Source organism: Bos indicus x Bos taurus, chromosome 14 (assembly GCF_003369695.1).
Source record: "Bos indicus x Bos taurus breed Angus x Brahman F1 hybrid chromosome 14, Bos_hybrid_MaternalHap_v2.0, whole genome shotgun sequence".
Taxonomy (NCBI): Eukaryota; Metazoa; Chordata; class Mammalia; order Artiodactyla; family Bovidae; genus Bos; species Bos indicus x Bos taurus.
This window is the reverse complement of record NC_040089.1, coordinates 48,115,257-48,137,917: the sequence shown is the minus strand read 5'-3', so window position 1 is coordinate 48,137,917 and position 22,661 is coordinate 48,115,257. Positions and strand designations below refer to the sequence as shown.

Here is a 22,661-nt window from a genome sequence, read left to right as displayed (position 1 = left end):
CATTGAAAAGTATTCTAGAGACCATTTAAAATATGGGAGAGGATATGCATAGATTATATGAAAACACTATGCCATTTTATACAAGTCTTGAGCATCCACAAATTTTGGTATCCACAGGGATTCCTAGAACCAACTCCTTGCAGAAGTTGAGGGAAGATTCTGATCAAATTCAAGGAGGTGGGTCATAGGAATCTCAAATTTGTAGTCAAGTCAAGTCAGAAGTAGTGGATAACTTGGTGACTTGGGATTGGTATCTGAAGTGAGGGGTGGCCTCATGGGGCTAAGCCCTTCACCTGTGGGGTCTGTACTAACTCTGGTTAGTGTTAGAATTGAATTGACTTGTAGGACACCCAGTTAATATCAGAGAGAACTGCTTGGTGTGGGGGAAAAAAAAACCTTAAACATCTGGTGTTAGAAAGGTTGTGAGTTTGGTCCTAGCAGGAGAATAAGGGAGAAACACAGGAAGACATAGTTTCCGACACACCCAACCTGTCAGGAAATGCAAATTGGAAAGTAAGCCACAACGGGTATAGTTTTTAGCTCCTGTAAGAGAAGCAGGAACTTCATGCCAGACTCTGGTTCTTTGACATTTCTCTATAGTGGAGAAAAATCATTTGTTAAGCTTCCCACATCTGGTGACGATAATGCTTAGAAACATCCAGCTGACTTTGGAATCACCACATTCATCTGACACTCTCTGTAACTATAATAATAAAGAAATACAGTTTTAACAATTATTGTCAACTTTCATTAATACTTGCCCTGTGATAGGCAAAAATAACCGCCAAGATCATCTCACTTTCACCTTCCCATTTACTCTGTGAGATGGACATTATCCACATTTTATAGATGAGAAAACCAAGACAGAGAGAGTTAAAGGAATGCGTTCAAATAGTAAATGATGGAACTAAAATTCAAACTTAGGCAGTTTTACCCTGGACTCCCCACTCTTCTTTACCATGTCATTCTACATATATTGAAATTTGACCCAACATCATACAGAACTAGACCAAACTTCAACACAACAAAGAAAACTCTCCATAAAACATTCTCAAGTCACGTCATCACATTGCTAGTCACGAATTAGGACATCTTACATCGGTCCTGGTCACCATAGCTCCCCTCCTAAATATATGGCCTGTGTTGCCTAGTTGGCCTAAGATCTAATCATACTTTACCGAGTGTTATTAGGGTTCCTGGATCTGCTCATCCTCTGCCAAATACAATAGGGTGTCCCTGTCCAAACAGCCTCCCTCAGTATGCAGAGTCAAGTAATTTAACTAATAAGTACAAAACTAATTAATGTTTAGAGAAATGTAGTTCCTATCTACCAGAAGCATGCTAATATTTCAAGAAGGACAATAGTAAGAATATCACACTAACCAAAAAGTTTTCATTCCATCACTGGAAGCAGTGCTTCCAGCAGATAAGGGCCTGCCATGGACTTGTTTCTCAGATAAACCTAAACTCAAAACCCATTTCTGTATCTTCCTGGCTATGTGATCTTAAGCCTCACAAAATGCAATATTCACACTCATGTAGATTTAAAATATCCACCTATGAAATAATTCAGATAAAGTTCTTTTTGATAATGGTAATTGATACAAAAAAGATCTTTTGTTTGGTATTATTATTATAAAGATACTCCTATATGATCTCTTAAATATTCTTGAAAAAAAAAAGCTTATAAAAGGAGGTTAGAAGTAGTTTCAATGAATTGCAAAAGTATTTTACCATAACTACCTTTTCATATCTCATGAGATTAATCAAAAGAAAAGTACCAGACAAAGGGACTGATTATTTTGCTTCTCAGAAAAGACTAATAATTTAAATTACTCTGCTACCTTGTACTTTCCACTAAGTAAATCTTCTTAGGCCAGAGCAGTTTGATATAATTTAGGTATCCAATGCCATCATAGGTTCTGCAATCCTTGAGACATGTGGTATAATGCATTTCCATAAAATAAGGCAGGAAAACATTGCATCTTGACAAACTTGGCCTTATATCCATTGGCTATTGGCATTTCTAGTGTAAGCAGTGTCTCCTTAAACAAGTTTTGCATTTTAACAGAGCTCACCAAATATGACAGTGCCTAGACTTCACCAGTTTGCTTCTGAATGTCAAGACAAGGCTTTCTGAATCAGGTGAGACACAAATTGTGTTTTTCCCCTAGAGGCACATGTCCAATAGTTGGTTTCCTCATGGGCAGCAAAAAGGGCTTAAGTTGCTAAAGTTCACTCTACCACTTAGAACCAGACACCAGGGCCTCTCATTTTCTTCAAAGTATAATTCAGAGACTATAAAAGAAAAAACAGCATAATTGAGATCAAATTTTACATTCTTAAAGAACACTATTGTAAGAGTTCAGGTTTTTTTAAAAAGCGTTTAATTGATTAGAAATCAATTAAACTGAGCATCTACTATATATTTTATATATGTGTGTGTGTGACTACATATATAACTCTCATAGGGTTTCCCTGGTGGCTCAGACTGTAAAGAATCTGTCTGAAATGCAGGAGACCTGGGTTTGATCCCTGGGTCAGAAGATCCCCTGGAGAAGGGAATGGCTACCCACTTCAGTATTCTTGCCTGGAGAATCCCATGGACAGAGGAGCCTGGCATGCTACAGTTTATGAGGTAGCAAAGAGTTGGACACAACTGAGTGACTAACACTTTCACCTCTTTCATATAACTCAATTCCACCCTTTGGTGGTGAAGAAGACAATAAGTGCTCCTGGTTCAAAACAGTCCTTCTATTTAAATTGATTCTAGGATTGAACCCCAGCCTCTCAAATTAGCAGCTGCCAATTCAACTGGGCCAAGGAGGTAAATGGAGACCATGGTAAAGCATGGACTTTGGAATCTCAGGAACTAGGGTTCAGTTCCTGGTGTCTCTATATTGTAATGTTTGCCACACCGCTTGACCTCTCTCAGCTTGAATTCCCTCTGCTGTCAAGTCAGGACATGTGCCTGCCTTACTGGACTGCTGTGAGCATTAGCTGGTCCAGATCATTGAAAGCATCAGGAACATGGATGCCACTCAACAAAAAGCAATTTCTTCCTCCCTTGGTTCAAGTCCAAATATCCTCAATGGATAATGGAAGCCTGTAAAGACAAGACACTGGGGTGATCATTTTGATTTGTCCCTGAAAACGAAGTGGGGCTCCCTTTAAATTAACTCCTCCATTTATGTTTGAGTCTTCTACCAGTGATGCAGAAGGCAAAAGATAACTAGCAAAGTGCCTCCTTGTATTATCCTTTAGATCATTTTAATCAGTGACACTCTAAGAATCAAAAGTACAAATTTAAAAATCCCTAAATGCTGGGATACCTGAATTTATAAATGCCCCCCAAAAAACTAATAAACTGTCATCATTTTCTACTAGAAATCCACTTCTCAAAAACCTTTTTCAGTTTAGAAAACAAAGCTCAAACACTTTGCTTCCATTCAGCTCAGCAGAGGTAGCAGCTTAGACATAAAAGTGCAAACGCTGCGAAGTAAAAAAAAAAAAAAAAAAAGAAGCACCCGTGGCTGGCTGCCAGCTCTTGGCCAATCAGTCCTCACAAGGAAGGTTGCGTCAGAGGCTTGCAGCCTGCTGGAACCTCCGCAGCTGCCTGCAGCACAAGCTTGGACCACCCAGGCCGAAGTGGACCAGCATCTGGAGGAAGGCGCAAACAATGGAGAACGTTAGAGCCTGCATTTCCGCGCCAGAGATTCTGTCACTCGGCTTAGCCTGGGCTTTGACAAAGTCCTGGGCAAAGAGGAGATGGAAGATCTGCTCAATGGCCCTACTATTAAATCACTGTCTTGGGTCAGCAGCCTAACCCCCAGAATGGAAAAATATTTTCTCAGTGGAAAATCACCCGTCTTCGTGTTCATGGATCTAGTTTTCAACTGGTGTTGGGCTCTCACCCAACGTAATTAACATCTTACCTGTGGGTGGCTGGTGGAATTGCTTTACACCTCTCTCATCATCCCAACACCTAAGACTTCCTGAAATGCTTTATACAAACAAATAGGAAATGATATTTCTAAAGATAGACCTTTCGGTCCAAGGCTCTCTGGTAGTCCCTGCACTCTGTTCTCTGCAAATTTATTTTTCTAATTTAAATGTCAGAAAACAGGCCCACATCACTCATGGGCTTGCCCAAACTCAAGCCATGCCAACTTGTTATAATTACAAGGATATACAATAGCGGACGTGGGGGAAGCCTAATTAGAGAGTTGAACCTCGCATCCCAGATGGGAAGCCAAGTATGTGGCCTTATATCAGATCTGAATGAAAATCCTGGTCCGCTGATGGTGGATGGGTCTGGGAAACAAGCACCCTCATAGCGCCCAAAGCACAGATCCTCGGGAAAGCGGAGAGAAACCTCCTGCTAAGACTGAAACTGAAAGTAAAACCTGAGGGAAAACACTGATTCCAACCCAGAGACTCAGATTCAGTTGGTCCAGGCTGTATTAAGATTCTCTTTATTCACCAGGTGACACTAACAGACATCCAAGGTTGAAAAACCCTGCAAAAGATTCCTGAGATAATACTCCCCCCTCTAAAGTCTTCCCTGGTAACTCAGATAATGAACAATCTGCCTGCAATGCAGGAGACCCGATTTTGATCCCTGGGTCAGGAAGATCCCCTGAAGAAAGGGGTGGCAACACACTCTAGTATTCTTGCCTGGAGAATTCCATGGACAGAGGAGCCTGGTGGGCTCCTGTCCATGGAGTTGCAAAGAGTCAGATATGCCTGAGCGACCAACACTTTATCTGTAATGGAAATTTTAACTAGGAAGTCAGGGTACTGTGACAGAAATCAAGGAACTTACTAGATTGACCAGAGCAAAACATAGCAATAATTTACTGCACTGCACTATAAATGCTGGCTTTGCTTCTCAAAGTAGACTAAAAGCTTCAGGAGAGTGTTTTGTCTCGAGCTCCTACAACAGAGCTCTAGACCTGGTAAATGTAATAGAAGCATTCACTCAATCATTAGAAAGATGCTCAGAAAATATCACATTGTCTGTATGTTTAAGCAGAAAGACTCAGATTTTATAGAAATATGTTTTCTACAATTGTCTAAGGCACTATTCTCAAATTTTTATATGCATAAGAAGCTTATTAAATATGTAGGTTCCTATGCCTTTTCAGATCCAGGAAATTTCAATTTGATTCAGCAGCAACTTTATACAGATTTCTCCAGAGCCTGGTACAATCCAGGAACAAAATAACAAAATGACCCAATCTATATACCTGAGGTAAGAATCCAGCCAGTTAAATGATGAGAAACAGCCAGTTAAATGCAGGTAAGAAAACGGTCCTTTCATCTGAGCTTTTATTTTTTCCTAAACTTTTTATTTCATACTGGAGCATAGCCGATAAACAATGCTGTGGTAGTTTCAGATGGACAGCAAAGAGAACATTAGAAGCCAAAGATACATCACAGGTTTACAATACTACAGACACACATGAGTTGTATGGTTCATCACAATTCAACACACAAAGAGAATCACTCTTCCAGGTTTAAGACACGTAGTCAAGAGTGAGGTGAATGGAATACTCTGGATTCTGTGTGGAATCCTCAGCAGTGAGAGGCAGAGTTTCTGGCTGAGATTTACACTTCGTATTCAGTGAAAGGAATCCAGATAAGTTCCCTTCTAGAATGCACTGCAAAGCTCCAGTTGAAGTTGCATTTCACGTGTCCATAGGATGCTCTGCCGGAGCCATGTTTTAAGAAAACCAAAAAAAGCAAGCAGTCTTACACACTAGCTGAAGAGATTGATGATGCACCATGGCATAGAGTTCCAATATCTCTGCAAAACAGAAAGGTTCCTGCTTGTTTTTCTCCCTCCAGAGCTAGTGTGACCTCAGGATTTAAAAGGATTCTTCCTTCTTTAAGTCACAGCCTCAGAATTTAATGGTGCCATTGTATAGACTCCATTCAAATCCTGCTTTAGACACGTACTTGCTGGGTGACCTTGAGCAAGTTCTGTAACCTCTCTGAATCTCAGTTTCCTCATTTTTGTCATGGGGAAAGGATTGGTAACCTCATAGAGTTATTGTGAGGACCAAATGTAATTTACAGAGTACAGTGCTGGCACATACTAACTGATAATAATAATTATTATTATTAAATTTATTAATATATTAAATAATTCTAATGAATTATATTATTATTATCATTATTTCATCTTCCCCATCTCCCTCTGGCCCTAGGCAAAGTTCTTTATGTTCAGTGGTCCAGGTACAATCCCCATGCTAATTCTATAGGTATTCTATTTGAAGCCTGATCTGTTTTCTCTATCCTTGTTTGTACAGGAGACCACCCAGAATTGGCCCAGATGAAAGCATTAGGTGGGCTTCTGAAACAAATAAACCCCCCAGTTTTAACAGCTTAACACTTGAAAAGCTGATTTCTCACATCACAGTCCAGAGCTGGTGTTTCTGATGGGTATGTAGTTTTTTTCAATGATGAAGGTGATTAAAAGACCTGCTCCCTCCATCTGTAGTTCACCATCCCCTGGGCCTCGCAGGATTCTGCATTCAACTGGCAGACAGGCAGATGGAGAACAAAGAAGCCCAGGCTGTATCTTAAAAACCCTGACTGTGATCCAGAGGAGAACACCATTTTTTCTGGTCTCCTTCCATTGGTGAGAAGTGCATGTGGCCACACCTAAAAGGGAAATGGGAGACAGAGCCTCTGACTGGCACCTTCCCCCCAGCAACTGCTCCCTACTATGCAAGGAGAACCCTAACTTTAGGTGGCTTGTCGGGCTTCTCTTGTGGCTCAGCTGGTAAAGAATCTGCCTGCAATCCAGGAGACCTGGGTTCGATCCCTGGGTTGGGAAGATCCCCGGAGAAGGGAAAGGCTACCCACTCCAGTGTTCTGGCTTGGAGAATTCCATGGACTGTATGGTCCATGGGGTCACAAAGAGTCGGACACGACTGAGCAAATTTCACATCCATCTCTACCAAAGAACTTTTAGCTAATTCGCAGGAAGGTGAGGCCCTGGAAACCTCTAATTAAAAGGAATATTAGAGATCTTCTGTATGGAGTAGGGAATGGCAACCCACTCCAGTACTCTTGTTGGAGAATTTCACGGACAGAGGAGCCTGATGGGTTATAGTCCATGAGGTCACAAAGAGTCAGACACGACTGAGCGACTAACACAAACATGCACACACACAGATCTTCTACCACAACAAGCCACAGTGCCGACCTGCCTCAAACACCCTAGAACGGTTACCAGCCAGCACCACATCAACGTGAGAAACTCCTGAGCCATCTGTTGTAACACAGAATAAATGTATGCACACATGTCATCAGACCTCAAACTAAGTACACGTAGCTGACTATAGCTCTCCTTTCTACCTACTAAATGCACACAGCTCTTCAAATGTTCTTAATATACCATGGTTTGCAGACTCCTCACCATTTCAGACTCCTCTCTGCTGAACGTGAACCATTTGTCATGGTCTCAGAAGAATCTGACCCCTGCCAAATGGATAAGATATTCTAGACACATGACTGGAGATCCCACTGGGTGTCATCTTTCCTAAATTATACTAACCAGACTCCCAGTTCTTCCTTCACCTCTGGTTTTCTCTTTTGCCTACATTTTAATGTCTTTATTCACACTTTCTAAACCAAAAGATAGCCTTAGCCTCAACTTGTCTGCTCTCTTGTCACTGACATTCCTACCAAGTCACTTACTGGTCCATCACCGAATCAACATTCTTGCATCAAACACACAGGGGCTGTTCAGAAAATAAATTTACAAGGTGATTTTATGAAACTGATTTTAAGAGATGACAAGTAATCCCTACAAGTATTTAAACAGCAGCTGATTGCTACTTTCCCATATAATCCAACAGATTCACACATTTGTTATACTACAGGATCAGCTTTTTTTGTGTCCGCTGAGTCAATTGCCAGGTCCTTGGTTATTAAATCAACTTCATATCCCATCAGTGAACACAAAGTTTATTGAGTTCCAGGCATGTTGCAAATAATGTCTTCAAGAGACGGGATGAATTTTGCTGGAAACTGGGGCACAGTGACTTTTGCACATCTCAGAGTATTGATTTGCTTGTTGGTCCTCTGCGTGTTTCCAGGTCCTCGGGTTACACTCTTTCCCTCCCCACTGCTCTGCTTCCTCTCCAGGACTGGGCATGTCATTCTGATACACTTTCAATTAAAAATGTTCTTGCCATAAATTTAAACAAGTTGACCATGAAATCCTGCAGCAGAAACCACTTTTTTTTCATTAAAAAAAAATGGAAACACATGTTATAAAAGAACATTTAATGACATGGAAAAATATTCAAGATATATTGGTAGAGGGAAAGAGCAGATTTCTAAAATGCAAATGCAACATGAATCCATAGTGAAAGACAGAATGCCTAGTATGTGTGTGTGTGTATGTGCACATGTGTATGTTTGAACAGGAAAATTCTAGAAAGATATTCACCAAAGTCTTAGCAGTTAATCTCTTTGGGTGCCAAGTTTTCTAGAGATAATTTTTTCTTCCTTTTTCTTGATGATATTTTCAAAATTCTTCTCTAAAAGACATTAGAACTTTAATAAAGATATAACTTGGTGTTCTTTCCTTTAAAATTTAGTAAAAGTAGAAACATAACTCCAAACTATTAAACATCTCGCCACATGTCCAGAAAAATAGTTTCTTTATATTCAGGGTCTGTATTACTATCTCCTTCCTCTGCTTTTGGTGCTTAAAGAAACATTGTTTGAGCTGAATACCTGCATTCCCCCCAAAATTTATATATTGATGTTCCTGCAGTGTGACTGTATTTGGGGTTGGGGCTTTCCGAAGGTAATCAGGGTTAAAGAAGATCATAATGGTAAGGCTCTGATCTGATAGGATTAGTGTCCTTATTAAAAAGAGAGACAGACATGAGAGTACCCTCTGAGTTCTTTCTACCCCCTCACCCCATTTCCTTCATTCCCCCACCCCCGTTATGTAAGGACATAGCAAGAAGGTGGTTAACTACAAGCCAGGAAGAGGGAACTCACCAGATACCGAATCTGCAGGTACTTTGATTTTGGACTTCTCAGGCTCCAGAAATTAATGAGAAAACTAATTTCCATTGTGTAAGCCATTCAGTCTATGGTATTTTGTTATGGCAACCTGAGCTGACTAATGCGAACATCATGGTGCAACAAAATCATTTTTATTATCATGCAGAAATATTTAACATCATAGTTAATTTGAGAGGCAATCATATCATTTTGGTAACCCTTACCCGTTGTTATCCAGACAGAAGAAGTGGCAGTGCTCTCCAACACACACACAAGTGAATTCCAAATGTTCCTGAACCACTTCTTCTTCTAGGTCTTTTGTGCCTGATAGACCCATCATGCTCATGGCTGGGACCCTGGTGGTTCACACATGGTCAGTTAGGAATTCAATAGGCCTCTAGCAGACAGGGCCAGAGTTGTGGACACACAGATGGTGGGAATGGCAGGGGAGACTTTTCTATTGACTGGCTGGTGTAGAGGTAGAAATCAAAATGGCAGGTAGAAATAAAAAAATGTGGAAGGGCCTTGAAGAGCATATTTTAATTGATGAAACCCAAAGGTATTTGCTGTAGGCAATAATGTAAATTCGAATTAAATCAAGCCCAACAGCTCAAAGCAAAAACTCCTCCTACAGGATCTCCCACAACTTCAAAGGTAGAGCTGGGCTGGAAGAGAGGCAGAGGTCATGGAATGTGCCTAAAGCTTTGCATAGAATCAACAGATAAGTAAGTCTTAAATGTGAACTTGAACTTGAACTCGGGAAACTGCCGACCACACCTTTTTGGTCTCTGCAACTGCCGACCACACCTTTTTGGTCTCTGTCCCCAGGGTGGACACCCCCCTCCCGCCAAATACTAGCATCTCTCTGAAGGCTCATTGTAACTGGACTCACTGAGCACATCCCTCCAGGCTGAGAGCTCCGGATGCAAAAGTGGAAACAAAGCTTGTACACAATCTCCCTCCCTTCCTCTTGGTTTGGGAACATGTTTCAAAATGCCACTTTATTAGCAGCTAAACAAAAACACCTCTTCGACAGGGATGAGGGAGCGTGGCATAAACATGTCATTCCCACCTATTGTTCTGCAGAGTCGAAATTCTCCTATGATTGATTATAAAAGGCAGTTATAGAGGAAACTGTTTGAGTCTGCTGAATTGAAAACAAACAGCGAGGCATTCAATGGCGAACAGATCTGATGGATTAAAACACACTGCAGAAAGACAGCTCAGGCGATGCCTGAATGGACCGAGCTGGAATGAGAGGAGACTCGGGCCGCAATTTCCAATCAGGAGCAAACTGGCAAAGCAACAGAATTCGAGGCTCCCTCACATTTACACTTTATCTGCTAATTAGCATTAACATGCGCTGTAGAGGTATCTCACCAGCTTGTGGCACAATAAAAGAAAGGAATGTGTTATCACCACAGAATGTGTAATTACTTTAAGCACTGGCTGAAAATTGCAGGGTATTTCATTTCAGAATTTGTATATATTTATTGTTAGAGATAAACTTGTTGAAGTATATCTAATCTAATTTTATAATTCCTCTTTAAGATAATTTTAGTGTCAGCAAGCCAAGGGTTGAAGTAAACACTGCCATAAATTGTAATACATTAAAATACCAGAGCAATATATCCATTCAGTCATGACTTGATTCGCTTATTGTTCAAAGACAAAAAAAAAAATCTCAGATTACATCAAAACAAGAAATATACATATTCTGTTGGGTTGCTTCTACCATGTCAGGTCCCGTCGCTAATGGAATCTGCCAAAGGGAGACTCCATCACTCAGCTCCTTGGAAATGGAAATCACTTTTTAAAAGAATCGTAGATTTCCGTTTCCCTTAGGTAGAATTTATTATTTTTGTAAGATCTCTTTAAATTGCCCTGTACCTCCCCACAAGGGAAATGCATTAGGACAGATTATTTGGCTTTAAATCATAACTAGGTTAATATTTGTTTTAACTTTGAGTTAAGACCTAGTTTAAATTCCTCCTTAAATTGTTAAACAAGACAATTTGGGGCTATGAAAAGGAAACTATACCATGTTTTTCAGTAATACGATACTATGGCAGAGGCTACCAAATCATGCAAAAGCAATTTCTTATTTTCCTACTAAATGCAAGATTATAGCTAGAGCGTTGCCTGCATACAGACTGTTCATTTCTTAGCAGCATTCTGTCAAGCCAGCAAGACTTGGAAAGATACAGAGCTAACACTGCCTCTGAGAAGGAAACACTGGATCTAACACTATTTCTGTTCGATAACTAGCAATTTCTCTGCCTTTTTATGCCCTTGTTTCCCCAGAAGAGAAAAAAAAAAAAAAAAAATGGATATATGGGGTTGTATGATTCCCAATGGGCTTCCCCTGTTGCTCGGGGGTAAAGAATCTGCCTGTAATGTAGGAGACACGGGATCAGTTCCTGGGTGGGGAAGATCCCCTGGAGAAGGGCATGGCAACCCACTCCAGCAATCTTGCCTAGAGAATCCCAAGACAGAGGAGCCTGATGGGCTACAGTCCATAGGGTCGCAAAGAGTCAGACACAACTGAAGTGACTTAGCATACACACACTCGTGGCTCCCAACATTGATGCTATTGTTACACATTTTCTCTCCCTGGTCTGCCTCCTGTTCCCTTGAGGAAGGCATTGAATTTAAGGCTCCCAGAGGATATATCTTATTATGATTCTTTTGGAATGAGCCCTAGGATTTTAATGTCTGCCCACTGGCCTCCCTGTTGTGTGAAAAATGGTGGAAGCTAATGAGGCCTTGCCTGACTCAGGCCATCTCGTAACACTGATGGATTGCTTCTCCAGGAGCCTTCCTACATGTTGCAATAATTAAACTATTATTGGAATAGTTGATTGAAAATCTTGAGACTCTGAAATTCTTTGCCTGGGGAAGCAACTTCACTCAGCGCATTCAAAACACAACTGGATTTTCCTTTTTATGGCTGCCTTTAAACTAGGGAAATTGACGTTTTATATTTAATGATTCCTAGTGAGAGCTTTACACAGAGCTCAGCATATTAAACATGGGGCCTTATATGTAAACAAAACCCGGGGGCCACCCTGTGATGTAATGAGAGTGGCCAGAATTGAGGTCTTCCCCCGGAGAAGGCAATGGCAACCCACTCCAGTACTCTTGCCTGAAAAATCCCATGGACGGAGGAGCCTGGTAGGCTGCAGTCCATGGGGTCGCTACGAGTTGGGCACGACTGAGCAACTTCACTTTCACTTTTCACTTTTCCTGCATTGGAGAAGGAAATGGCAACCCACTCCAGTGTACTTGCCTGGAGAATCCCAGGGACGGGGGAGCCTGGTGGGCTGCCATCTATGGGATCACACAGAGTCGGACACGACTGAAGTGACTTAGCAGCTGGGGGTCATGGTAATTTGGGCTTCCCTGGTGGCTCAGACAGTAAAGAATCTGCGTGAAATGCAGGAGACCTGGGTTTGATCCCTGGGTCCAGAAGATCCCCTGGAAGAGGAAATGGCAACCCACTCCAGTATTCCTGCCTGGAGCATTCCATGGACAGAGGAGCCTGGTGGGCTGTACTCCATGGGGTTGCAAAGAGTTGGACATGACTGAGCAACTAACACTACATTACACTGGGGCGGAGGGAACAGAGAAAGGAAGTGGCAGTTTATGGGGTTTACTGTAGTGACCCAAAGCACTGAAAAGAGGTACGGGCCCAGGTGCTCTGGCCCAGGACCAGTTAAATATTCATAAGATGCTGTATTTGTCTGATTCGGTCTATAGCTCCAGAGGTTGGGAAAAGAGGGGACTCTTCTTTCCAGACCTCATTTCTGTCTCGTTGAGCAGTGCTGTGATCTGTGATGTGCCCTTAAACAGCTGACCTTGATTCTGAAGTTGTTTTACCTCAAAAAACCTGTGTGTTCCCCATTCTACTGTTTCAGCTGGAAAGCTTTTGGAACCCTGCTGGATGAAAGCAACTGAAGACAATTTGAGGTCACCATTGTCCACTCCATGTGAAAATGAATGCAGTTTTTCAGCCGGGCTCTTCAATGAGGAATGAACTTGAGTGTGTTGACCTGATACTGAGACATAATTTTAAGGCCTTTTCTAGGGATGCCTTTAAATGAAAAATATTTCCAAAATAAGACTTTGTGTATGCACACAGGGGACTTCCCTGGTGGCTCAGCAGTAAAGAATCCACCTGCAAGCAGGAGACAGGAGACGTGGGTTCAATCCCTGAGTCAGGAAGATCCTCTGGAGGAGGGCATGGCAACCCACTCCAGCATTCTTGCTGGGAAAATCCCATGGACAGAGGAGCCTGGTGGGCTACAGTCCATGGGATCACAAAGAATCAGACACGACTGAAGAGGCTGAGCACGCACACTTTGCATGCACACAGGGTCTTACCACAATTCATAAGAAGGGTGAGTTATTTGCAGTTTTTGCACCCAGAATCTTACCTTTGGCCTTGCCCCGTGGCCTGGCCTTGAAGCCTGACCCTGAGCCTTTTCTTGGCCAACCCAACATTAATCCATGAAAAGAAAACTAAAGGGATCAGGAAAATTCTGCCACTGGAGTCCTCCTGGGGTCTTCCTGTGACAGTCCATTCTACAGACACTCTAATATAAACACTCCTATGGCTTTTCTTTCCTCTCATTTAAAGCAATTTCCATATTTGCATTTTGGTTAATATCATTTGTAATACTTTTATTACTCTAATTTGAAATGCTACTTAAAACTATTTCTGTAAGCCTTTGGAAGAACTTCATAAAGTCACCTGACCTTCAAAAACCCACTGTGCAAAGGTCAAAGTTGAAGCTCAGTGATATATCAGTCAGGAAACAGGCACTCTCAAGGCATACTCCAACAGGGAACTTGAGGAGCACTTTGAGAAAGGGATGTGATACAAAGATTCAGGAAGAATTAATGTGAAGCCCACGGGAACTCTCAACAGCCAGGAGCTTGTGCCACCCTTGGGTGGTGGCATGAACTTGTTTCCAGCTATGAAAACCACCATCCTCTCCTTCATACACAGGAACAGAGGTCCCTGGTAGAGAAACAAAGAATGTGCAACCCAGTAGAGGGCAACCAGAGGAATCAACTCCCTGAACACACTCTCCTGCCCTCTCCTCTCCCACTGCTGCCTCCATGGGCCAAGCCAAGAAAGCAAGCTATCAGATGCTGTTCATACAGGCCAGGCTCCCAGGGCACAAAGCTGGGGGAAGGAGATGGAAAGCGGTTCTGGAGGGGCAAGCAGAGACTATCTAGCACAAGTGGGTTACTCAAGTCATTTAACTTATCAGAAGGGATGCTTGATGGAAAACAGGCTTTTCATGGGTTCCTGGGCTACTATAAAGCCCACCAGTAAAACAAACTCGCTACCACTTCCCACTTCTTACAGATTTTCGTAATAGTCCTCAGAGGCCCACAACCACTGTTAACAACCGTTGTCACCAACATCTTTATAGAAACACATATGTCCCACTTGTACATATGTCCAAACACGCTAAGCAGGCTTTTTAAGTACCTTTTATCAAGAGCTACTTTTACAGGTGCTCAATTATTTCCTAATTGTTTATATGTTTCTTTATCACAATGCCTTATTAACCATGCATTAAAAGGAATTTCTCTATCTTTGTGATTTTAGACATAATTTTATCATCTTATGGTTTTATTAATGGAGCCTATTTTTTTCTCATTTTTTAAAACATTTCTTTCTGGGTTTGTTTGTCAGACATCCTCTCCCCTACGTTGATGTTTTGATATGATTAACTAACTCTCTCATTCTCTCTGTCCCTGACAACCTAGGTTAGATCACTCAAAGATCATTTTTCCACTGTTGAACTATCAGCAGCTTTTCTGAGAAAATACTTCAATCAAAGCCATGACCTATCTCCTCTGCTGCTTCATTTTTAACTTTGTTTTTAGATTAAAAATCAGAATCAGGGATATACTATGGATTCAGCCTGTAATTTCATGTTGTATATGTTGAGTAACCCTCTCTCAAACTCAAATGGATCTGCTCTTTAACCTGTATTTCTATATCTGCTGCTGCTGCTGCTAAGTCGCTTCAGTCGTGTCCGACTCTGTGCAACCCCATACATGGCAGCCTACCAGGCTCCCCCATCCCTGGGATTCTCCAGGCAAGAACACTGGAGTGGGTTGCCATTTCCTTCTCCAGTGCAGGAAAGTGAAAAGTGAAAGTGAAGTTGCTTAGTCGTGTCCGACTCTTAGCGACCCCGTGGACTGCAGCCTGGTACCTAAGGGGTTCATGTTCTTAGTGGCTAAATATGAGCTTCCCAGGTGGCTCAGTGGTAAAGAATCCACATGCCAGTGCAAGAGCCTCAGATTCAATCTCTGGGTTGGGAAGGTGGCCTGGAGGAAGAAATGGCAACCAGCTCCAGTATTCTTGCCTGGGAAATCCCATGTTCAGAGGAGCTCGGTGGGCTACAGTCCATATGGTCACAGTCAGACACTGCTGAGTGACTACACTTTCACTTTCATACATTTATGTGTGTGTCTGTGTGTATAGTGTATGATGGTTAGTGTTGTAGAAAAGTGGGAATATGTCACACTTGGAGTCACACAGTCCTGGGTTTGATACCCCACTCTTTTGCTAGTTCTCATGATCATGGGCAAATTACTTAACCTCCAAACTTCCTTATCTTTGACTGTAACTTCATTATAGGAATACCCAGTTGGTGGGAGATTTTTAGGTTTATTAAAAGGGATAATGAGGGTTAAATGCCTGGACTGTGATACCTAACAAGTATCAGTAACTGTCTCTCTAGTCTCTTCCTCTCTCCCCACACTGATACCCTGTACTGTTCATGTGGAATCTGTCCTAGAGCGAGCACTCAGCCTGGGTTTCCCCGTCCTCTGCATTATGCACTCCCCTACAGGCAGGTCCAGCCCTCTCTTCTACTCTTCCTATTTGTTCCTATTGCTTTTTCCTATTCCTTCCCGCCCACTGCTGTGTCTATCAGAACTGACAAAGTTGAAGACCCATAGACCAGTGAACTAATGTAAACATGTGAACCAAGCAGGAATAAGATAAAAGTGGTTGATAGTCCTGCGTGATGCAACAAAGATCCTGCATGCTGCAACTAAGATGCGATGCAGCTAAATAAATTAAAATTTAAAACAAAGGCTGATTGATAAGACTGTAGAAAACTAGAGAATGTTCTGTCTCAAATACTAAGATACACACACACACACATACACACACACACGGAGAAGGAAATGACCACCCACTCCAGTATTCTTGCCTGGAGAATCCCATGGATAGAGGAGCCTAGGAATCTGCAGTCCATAGGGTTGCACAGAGTCAGATACAATTGAGGTGAGTTAACATGCACACACACAAAGAAAAATACATCAGCCAGTTGGATTTGGCATGGGGCAGCCATCTTGTATACTTTCCTTCCAGAAGAATCCACTCATTGTTCCAAATCTCAGGTATTGTTGTGCTGCTGATGCCTGAGTTTGAATTATAATTATGAGATGTCATCTTAGAAAACTCTCTTCTAAAAGTATTTGCATATGACATATAAAAACCATATTTGGTGGATACACAAATAATGGATATACAAATATAGCTTTTGGTGGATATATAAATGTAATAATCAAGGTTTATGTGTGCTTATTTATCTTCACTAAAAAAGTTGTTGATACAAGCGGGTGTCTTGCACAGTGGCTGGCAATGTAATCGTTCTGTAATTATTTCTGATAAATCAATAAAGCCAAATAATTATTAAAGGACTCCTCTAAGGGCGACATCAACGAGTTCTTGGACAAATGAATACAGAGTGTGGCTACTATAAGTGGGGTGGTTTCTTGCTCAAAGATTCGGTGCACTCTGGGATGCAGTGAAATGATGTCAAGCTCTGTAAGCAGCATCTATAATCACACACTCAGAGCCAGACTCTCACATGCGTGCCATGTGGAAAGGAATGTGGGTCTTACACCTGTGGTGTTTGCTTTTTTTCAGACAAATATGCAAACTGATAACAAGACCATCTGCTTCTTCATCCTCAGATATAAAAGATGACTACACGTGCAGAGAACTAATCATTTCACTCCCTCTAACTGCTTGTCTCATTTCATAAACATCTTTGTTCATTTTAATAACGATTGCTTTAGAATTTTCTGATCCTCAGCTTTGTTTATATGTTCTTAACTGCCCAATAATGAAAAACTATCAAGTGAATTTCTTCAATTACAATTTCAACAACAACAAAAACGCTTTCTTAGAATTGAAATCCAAATTTTTATCCTTCCACTAAGCTGCCTTCCAGGGCTTCGCTGGTAGCTCAGATGGTATAGAATTTACCTGTAATGCAGGAGACCAGGGTTTGATCCCTGGGTTGGGATGATCCCCTGGAGAAGGGAATGGCAACCCACTCCAGTATTCTTGCCTAGAGAATCCCATGGACAGAGGAGCCGGACGGGCTACAGTCTATAGGGTCACAAAATAATCAGACATGACTGAGCGACTAAACACACACATGCTGCCTTCCAGAAATTATGGGGGATAATTAGGGAGGTGCTAAATGCACATTGATGAACAAGGATGAACCAGGATTTCTGACAAAATTAGGATGCTTAGAGAGAAAGCCCTGTGGCCATATCAGCTTGCTTCATGCCCTCACTCAGGTTTTGCCTGCTTGAATCTGCTCCAAGTCTGCCTATAGTTCCTGCCATCTTGAATCAAAACAGCTGCTGCTATCAGCACAGTCAATGTCTCTGACTTTCTGCTCATCCCCTGCTGATCATGGTAGAAGAAATCCCCTCTGCTATTAATTTTAGCAAGATTATAATGGAATTTTTCAAAAGAGAAACTTAGAAAACCAAGAGTAAAGAAAACGAGTAGAAAAGTATAGATCTCAAAACATTTGCAGAACACACAAGTGTCAACTGAAGGTAAGTATTGTAGACAGGCATAGCTGGTATAACTGATGAGACCTCCACCATCTGTAATTTTTCCTTCCCTCCACCCTATCTATCGAAGAATCTAAAATTCAGAAAAGGAATAAGGTTCTGGAATCTTTACTCCAGATTTATTCCTGCAAATTACCTTGGCCAAGCTAGTTATTACTGGACTTTGGTTAAGTCAGGTTAAGAGATTTATGCTTTATGTTTATTATCATTTTCACAGTTTTCAAGCCCCATATGATTTTGCAAATAAATGTAACCATACCTTTGTTAAAATAAAGGAGAAGGAAGGTCTTGGTAGAGATAAAAGAAGCAATAGGATCTGTCTACAGTGGTCCGTCTAGTCAAGGCTATGGTTTTTCCAGTGGTCATGTATGGATGTGAGAGTTGGACTGTGAAGAAGGCTGAGCGCTGAAGAACTGATGCTTTTGAACTGTGGTGTTGGAGAAGACTCTTGAGAGTCCCTTGGACTGCAAGGAGATCCAACCAGTCCATTCTGAAGAAGATCAGCCCTGGGATTTGTTTGGAGGGAATGATGCTGAAGCTGAAACTCCAGTACTTTGGCCACCTCATGCGAAAAGTTGACTCATTGGAAAAGACTCTGATGCTGGGAGGGATTGGGGGCAGGAGGAGAAGGGGATGACAGAGGATGAGATGGCTGGATGGCATCACTGACTCAATGGACGTGAGTCTGGGTGAACTCCGGGAGTTGGTGATGGACAGGGAGGCCTGGCGTGCTGCGATTCATGGGGTCACAAAGAGTCGGACACGACTGAGCGACTGAACTGAACTGACTGAACTGAGAGTGGTCTAGAATAGAGTCTGCAAATGAATCCGTTTACTCTAGCAGGTGATGCGTTAAGGAAACCTGAGAATTCGTATGTTTGATCATACTCTTTAAACTTTTTTTTTTCACTTTTGTCTATGTTTTAAAGCATATGTAATATGTTATCCAGGGAATATGTATATAATGTTTAAATAAACACTCATATGTCAGTTTGGAGACCACCGCCCACACAGATCCATAATGTGGTGACTTCTACAGTAACACAGGATCTGGGGGGAATTGTGTGGAGCTAGAACAGATCAGAAGGTAAAAAGTCAGGCAGGAATGAGTCAAAACACCTAATATGCTGGACACTTCCTTTCTAGTATTTTCTTTATATCACATTTCTGGCCTCTGTATGATGACATCATGTGAAGGGCACACACTTTGCAACCAGACAGACCTTCCCTACTTTCTGTGTGAACTTGGGCACGTTCCTCAAATATTTACACCCAATTTTGTTTCTGTAAAATGGGCTGTGTGATACGTGTGTTATGTGTGTTACTATAAAGACTATATGAGGTCACGCATATAAAATGGTTAACATATTGCCTGTTATGTAGTGAGTTCTCAATAAACAATGCTCTGTTCTTTTCCCCTTGACTTCACCACCATCACCCTTCACCTGACCTCAGCTGAAGTCAGCTTAGACGTCATTCCTTTTGGGAACTAGTTTCAATCACCCACGGATCTTCATCATCTCTGCCACCCTGAAAAGCCCCAACATAGCCCCTATCCACATTATATTACCATTTTTTATATTTGCCAGTCTTCTTTCAACCTACTCATTTTTCCCACTAAAGCCACCAGATTGATTTCCAAAAGGGCTAGACCCATGTCATTTGTCTCTGAACTGGCTGTCCTTACCTTAGGAATAGCTTATTGAATGATTGCTGATTAAATGAATGAATGAATTTGCCCCCAATTTCTTTATCCTCATCTTCTTCCAACTTCCCACTGACCCATGTGGCTCGCTGATTCACTCTTTTATTAATTTCTCCCTGCATGTTTCACCACTGCCAAACTTCCTTCCTAGTTCTGAGCCATTTGCCCACTGGTGAGAGTGGTGGCTGAACTGTTTTCACTCCACAGAACTCAGGAGCAAAGGCAGGCAGCTGTGGCTGGAACTCATCTCTGCCTTTGAAACCTAAATGAAGCCATAATCAGCAATCTCCAAGATGTGGTGAGCCTTGTCCACACTCAGATCAGTTTCCGTCTTCCTTACAGTAGTTGCTTGCCTGTTATATTGATATAATACAAGAGTGACCATGGAACTGCCACGTCCTTTCTGTGCCCTGTGACTGAGGCACTCCAACTTGTTTAACATAATGAAGCTGTATCAGGATCTACTGACTTCACTCTGTGGGAAAGTGATTTCCTTTGGCAAGGTCCCTATCACTCAGAGGATTTTTTAAATGTGCTAGTCATGTGTGGGAAAATGTTCAGCCTAAGTATTTTTCTTTATCTAATCAGTTCTCAGGACAAAGTGCAGACTGCAGAGCATCAGTACAGAGAAGGAACTCACCCATAGGAGGAGAAATCCCCCACCTAAGTTGAGAGACCAGAGAAGGGTGGTATAGGGGAGCCAGTCATTTTCACGCAATGGACAGACAGTGCCCATCTCTCCACCCAGCTCCACTGCTGCTCTGACCACAGCCCTTACCAGATGATTTTATGTCTGGACAAGGGTTGATCCCAACCAAAGTGAGGATCAGAGGATGGCTTATCCCTCAATCTTACTTTTAAGACCTCACCACAAACCTAAGTTTCTAGAATAGTCCTCAGTGTCCCCCAACCTCACAAATATCAACAAAGTATCCCTGACTGAATAGCCCTTTAACCCTAAAAAAATAGTGATTTCTGCCCATGGGGAGAAAAATTTGACTTCAGATTTACCAAAGTACCATGTTGATTACAACATATTCATATTATTTAGCAGCCATGTTATAAAGAAAACAGAATTAAAATCATCACTTGTCACCAAAGGTAGAATTATGCTCATACCTTTGGTATGATTGATGATTCTAATCATGCTTGTTTTATGGGGAAAACTCTGAAATAAAGAAGATATTTTGGTGCTCGCTTTGGCAGCACATATACTAAAAATTGGAACGATACAGAGAAGATTAGCATGGTCCCTGCGCAAGGATGACATGCAAATTCGTGAAGTATTCCATATTTTTTACATATGAATCAGTTCTAATGAGGTGGATGAAACTGGAGCCTATTACACAGAGTGAAGTAAGCCAGAAAGAAAAACACCAATACAGTATACTAACACATATATATGGAATTTAGAAAGATGGTAACAATAACCCTGTATACGAGACAGAAAAAGAGACACTGATGTATAGAACAGTCTTTTGGACTCTCTGGGAGAGGGAGAAGGAGAGGGTGGGATGACTTGGGAGAATGGCATTGAAACATGTATAATATCATATATGAAACGCCAGTCCAGGTTCGATGCACAATACTGGATGCTTGGGGCTGGTGCACTGGGACCACCCAGAGGGATGGTATGGGGAGGGAGGAGGGAGGAGGATTCAGGATGGGGAACACATGTATACCTGTGGAGGATTCATTTTGATATATGGCAAAACCAATACAATATTGTAAAGTTAAAAAATAAAATTAAATTTAAAAAAAAGAAGATATTTTGTGGAAAATGGTGGCTGACTTGTGATGACTTTTAAATAAGGTAAGGCAAGAAAGAAAGAGAGAAAAGTTAAATATGAATAAAATTCTTCAAGTTTTTTACTCTTTAAATAGGCAGTATTCTGTGGAGATTAGATAAATAATAGCTTCAGTAAAATCAACAAAGAAATGAGCAATATATCAAATGGAAGTTTCTTTACTTTTATAGAGAAATCACAAAACCTGCTCCATCAGATAACTGCCAAATTCCTCTTCAACTTTTCCCAAAGTTAATAACCTGCTAGATATTCCAAAACTGTAAACTATGGAACTATAGTGAATTTTCTGTCCTGTACATATTTGTTCCTTGGGCTCTTTCCTCTCTAAAGCATGATTGTTTTGGTCATCTTACACACAGGTCAATGTTTTTTAACCCAAAGAGATAACTGGCTGCTTTTGCACAGATTTATTCAAGAATAAACATTAGCTGGCATTGCAATACTGCTCTTATAGTATATTATGCATACTACTACTTGCCAGAATAAAGTTTCAGTTATTACACATACATTTATAGATATACACATATGTGTGTCTATATACAGACAAGTAGAATTTTATATAGAGAGACTCTGTGTATATGAAAATGAGACCTTTATTTGCTTGTGAAATGTGCCAAAATATTAAAATTAGATAATTCAGCCAAGTTCTTCACAGTTTTGCCTGAAAATACCTTTTAAAATTCATGCAAAGTAGATTCACTTTCTTGAGAATCTCAAATGAATCCTGGGCCAATCACTGTTTCACAAATAATCTATTTGGCCCTTAAGAATGCAGGAAGAAGAGGAAGAAGAAGTGGGGCAGGGAGAGGAAGGAGTAAATGAACCACCGGGGGGCGGGGGGGGGGGGGGGGCGGGGGGGGAAAAACAAGTAGAAACAAATCAGTGCAAATTTACAGTAAAAGGAAATTATGTCTTAACTATCAGAGTTCTCCCCCTTGCTCAGAGAATTGGGGACCAGGTCTTTCTTATTCCCTAAAATTCACCTGATTTTCTAACACAATCCTTATTTGAAGGAACTGATGCCCAGTCATTACTATATCATAAAAATGGGTCCAGCTGGATTAAATTCCCAAAATGTATTCATTCCCCAAATCACCTAACATTCTCCTTGAGAACTTCCCTTATCCTTGCTACTCATCTTTCCTCTCTAGACTTTCACCACCATCCTTCACCTGGTTTATGATGTATTTCACATC

At 41.4% G+C, this 22,661-nt stretch overlaps 1 non-coding gene across 1 annotated transcript; it reads left to right on the top strand.

The window, feature by feature from the left end:
• The first annotated feature begins 20,847 nt into the window (after positions 1–20,847).
• Positions 20,848–20,955, top strand: LOC113904528. The gene has a single exon (XR_003514548.1). It is a non-coding gene; the product is annotated as a U6 spliceosomal RNA (small nuclear RNA).
• The last annotated feature ends 1,706 nt before the right edge of the window (positions 20,956–22,661 follow it).